Source organism: Oryx dammah, unplaced genomic scaffold (genome assembly GCF_014754425.2).
Source record: "Oryx dammah isolate SB20612 unplaced genomic scaffold, SCBI_Odam_1.1 HiC_scaffold_2, whole genome shotgun sequence".
Lineage (NCBI taxonomy): Eukaryota > Metazoa > Chordata > Mammalia > Artiodactyla > Bovidae > Oryx > Oryx dammah.
This window is the reverse complement of record NW_024070186.1, coordinates 153,995,051-153,999,322: the sequence shown is the minus strand read 5'-3', so window position 1 is coordinate 153,999,322 and position 4,272 is coordinate 153,995,051. Positions and strand designations below refer to the sequence as shown.

At 45.6% G+C, this 4,272-nt stretch overlaps 1 pseudogene; it reads right to left on the bottom strand.

Moving 5' to 3' along the window:
* Nucleotides 1-1,068: 1,068 nt before the first annotated feature.
* On the bottom strand, nucleotides 1,069-1,509 carry LOC120854343 (annotated as a pseudogene).
* Nucleotides 1,510-4,272: the final 2,763 nt, after the last annotated feature.

The window sequence follows — 4,272 nt, the reverse complement described above, 5'->3', positions numbered from 1 at the left end:
GGGACCCTCCCAGGAGTGTGGCCAGAGTGTGAGGGAAGGGCTGTCCTGTGGAGGACCCAGACTTTAACTTGGGGTGCAGCGGGCAGGGGTGGGGAGGTAACTGGCTAGTTGTGCCAGAACTGTATTGCAGTTGGTGTCAGAAGAGTTATCAGAAACTAAATGTGCATACTCACAAAAGGAGACCCGAGTACCTCCTAGGGTTGGTTTCAAGAAGCAAGCAGAGGCAGGGAAAGCTATTCTCATGGTGCTTGGGACATAGAAGATCTCAGTGAGTATCTACATTTATTGTTTGCTGTTAATCTACTTTTTTTGGGAAAAGTCCACTCTTTCCCAAGATTACGGTTCCTTCTTCTCCCAAACCACCTTTTTACCCCCCATGGTGAGAGGAGGATGTGGGGAGGGGGACTGGAAAGATTCTTGGAATATTCCTCTTCAGCTCTTGTTTTGCTTTCATGATCATTTGTTCACTTATTAATTTTCTCTCACAAATAATCCCTGATATCATAGGTAAGAAGGGGCCAGGAGACCAGGGGGAGGCTTTGGGAAGAATCCAGACACCACACAGTGGTGGCCCGGATGGAGGTGTGAGAAGTGGTCGTATTCTGGATATACTCTCTTTCTTTTTTTTTTCCTAGTCCTTAACTCATGTACACCCGTGGCGGATTCATGTCAATGTATGGCAAAACCAATACAGTATTGTAAAGTAAAATAAAGTAAAAATAAAAATAAAAAAAGAAAAAATAATAATTGTATTTATGGCTGTGCTGGGTCTTTGTCGCTGTGCAGACTCTTCTCTAGCTGCTGCTGGGGGCGGTCACAGTCCAGTTGCAGTGGGAAGGCTCCTCGCTGTGGGGGCTGCTTTTGTCGTGGGGCGTACACTCTAGGGTGTTCAGGCTTGTGGTGTGTGGGCTCAGTAGTGGTAGTGCTTGGGCTTAGTAGCTCTGAGGCATCTTCCTAGCCCAGGGATCGAATCCGTGTCTCCTGCATTGCCAGGCAAGTTCTTTACCACTGAGCCACCTGGGAAGCCTCCTTCTTTCTAGTTTTATTGCTCGAGTACACCAGACAAGTTTATGCAATCAAGCCAAAGGATGCAGATGACTCGTATTTCCAGTTGAGGGGAAGGACTTCTTTGGTCTTGTAATATCCAGCCTAGCAGTGAATACGGCTCTCAATCAGAATCAGATGCAAATGAACATCTTTATCTTTTCTTTTCCTCTCAAGATGCTTTCGAACAGCAACAGCTTTCTTAATTAAATGGTAGAGATCCTCAGGAAAGTAAGGAGCAAGTCCTTTGGACTTAAGAATTCTCAAGATTTTACTGCCTGTCACAGAATGTACTGTGTAACAGAATGTGAGTCTCTGAGGACCACCTCGATTCGTGAGGGAGTCAGGCTCTTCTTGACCAGTTTGTAGGTCTGCTCCTTCATGTCCTCAGGCGTCAGCTTCAGCCAGGTGGGGACTCTGTGACGGGGGGGACAGGCCTTTCCAGGGAGCGTGCACGTGACCCATGATGGAGGCGGTCTGGTGCCAAAGGAGAGCGATATGCTCTCAAGTTTAGGATTTGCCGACAGATTGGATGCAGGGTTAGAGAGAGAGAGAGGAAGATGCCGCCCAGGTTTTGGCCCAAGTCACAGCTGCCACTCACTGAGATGGGAAAGGTTGCAATGACCTTTTGGCGACCATCTGCTAGTCCTGTGAAGTCACAGCCCGTTTGATCGTTCCCAGGTGGGTTTATCACTTTTTATTTTTTACCAAATTGAAGGCAGGAGGAGAAGGGGATGACAGAGGATGAGATGGTTGGATGGCATCACTGACTCAATGGACATGAGTGTGAGCAAACTCTGGGAGATAGTGATGGACAGGGAGGCCTGGCGTGCTGCAGTCCATGGTGTCCCAAAGAGTCGGACACGACTGAGCGACTGAACAGCAACAATTTTTACCAAAATGGCCCGGGTTGTTCCAGCCTTTGGTGGAACTTTCCATGGAAAGCTCTGGCTTTAACTCTACAGACAAATCAACTGCTTTTGATAAGGCTGATGTTTGGTTGGTCCATAGCACTCCTTCACAGTCATTCATTTTGAGTGTTTATTTGAAAAGTGTGTATATGGATACATTTAATGTGGTGGTGATTGAGAACAAATTGTAATTTTAGGTCCAGTCTTTGGAGTTGAGCTCTCTTTCTCACACAGCTTCTGTCTCAGTGATAAAAAAAATTAATGTGCAATTTTTTTCTTTCTTAATTGAAACATATTTGACATGTGACATTGTGTAAGTTTCAGTTGCGTAACATGTTGATTTGATGCATTTATATATTGCAATATGATTGCCACTGTAGTGTTAGTTGACACCTCTATGACATCGCCTAGTTATTTCTTTTTTTTGTGGTGAGAATATTTAAGATAGTCTCTGATCAAATTTGATGTTTCTAATAAAATATTTGTTGTCAGACATGACTGAACAATTAACATTGTTATCTGTAATCATCATACTGTGCATTAGATCTCCAGGACTTACTTAGATACTAGTTGCAAATTTGTATTATTATTATTATTTTTTTTTTTTGGCCACTCTAGGAGGCTTGTGGGTTCTTAGTTACCCTACCAGGGATTCAACCTGGGGCCCCTGGTGAAAGTGCCAAGTCCTAACCATTGCTGCTGCTGCTGCTGCTAAGTCACTTCGGTCGTGTCCGACTCTGTGTGACCCCAGAGACAGCAGCCCACCAGGCTTCCCCGTCCCTGGGATTCCCCAGGCAAGAACACTGGAGTGGGGCCATTTCCTTCTCCAATGCATGAAAGTGAAAAGTGAAAGTGAAGTCGCTCAGTCATGTCTGACTCTTCGAGACCCCATGGACTGCAGCCTACCAGGCTCCTCCATCGATGGGATTTTCCAGGCAAGAATACTGGAGTGGGGTGCCACTGCCTTCTCCGCCTAACCACTGGAAAATGAAAAAAAAAAGTGAAAGTGTCAGTCATTCAGTTGTGTCTGACTCTCTGCGACCCCAAGGACGGTAGCCCGCAAGGCTCCTTTGTCCATGGAATTCTCCAGGCAAGAGTACTGGAGTGGATAGTCATGGTAGTGTTAGTTGCTCAGTCATGTCCAGCTCTTTGCAACCCCATGAACTGTGGCCCCCCAGGCCCCTCTGTCCATGGAATTCTCCAGGCAAGAATATTGGAGTGGATTGCCATTCCCTTTTCCAGAAGATCTTCCCGACCCAGGGATCGAACCTGGGTCTCCTGCATTTCAAACAGATTCTTTACCATCTGAGCTACAGGGAAGATCCCTAGAGAGGGTAGCCATTCCCTTCTCCAGGGAATCTTCACAACCCAGGGATGGAACCTGGGTCTCCTGCATTTCAGGTGGATTCTTTGCCATCTGAACCAGCAGAGAAGCCCCGTAACCACTGGACCATTGGGGAATTTTCTCACATTTGTATCCTTAAATAACATCTCTCTTATCTCCCCCATCCCCTTACCCCCAGCCCCTGGTAACTATCTTTAAGTCTTTCCCCCAAACTCCAAACATAATATATTAATTGCACTGAATTTCCAAGGTCATTCTGGAATGCATTTGGAAATACAGTCTCAGCATTTGTGAAATGATTCTGCTTGTTCAAATCACAGGGTTAAGAAGAGTTTTGTGACTTTGCAGTGTGTTCCCTTTTGGAAATCTGCTTGTGATCTGTCTGTTTGACAAGACAGTTTGAATCATTCAGAGAGCATGTGGGAGCCCATTAAAATGCCCAAGCACGCTGACTTATTTTACTGTTCATATGAATGGCACTTATTGGAATATTTACATAGTCAATATTTAGGTACTTGTCTTTTCTTATGTAACTTTTTATTCTGTATTAGAGTAGAGCTGATTAACGGTGTTGTGATAGTTTCAGCTGGACGGCAAAGGGACTCCGTCATTTACATGCATGTGGCCCTTCACCCCCAAACCCCCCTCCCATCCAGACTGCCACAAAACATCGAGCAGAGTTCCCTGTGCTGTGCAGTAGGTCCTTGCGGGTTGTCCATTTTAAATACAGCAGTGTGATGCTTAATTGTCTTTTCAAATTATGATCGAGGTTTAAATTTCCAGGTACTTTAAAATTGTTTTCAAGAACGAAAACAACTGCATGGAAAAGATATAGAATAAAACCCTTTATGCTGCTGAGTCGCTTCAGTCGTGTCCGACTCTGTGCGACCCCAGAGACAGCAGCCCACCAGGCTCCCCCGTCCCTGGGACTCTCCAGGCAGGAACACTGGAGTGGGTTGCCATTTCCTTCTC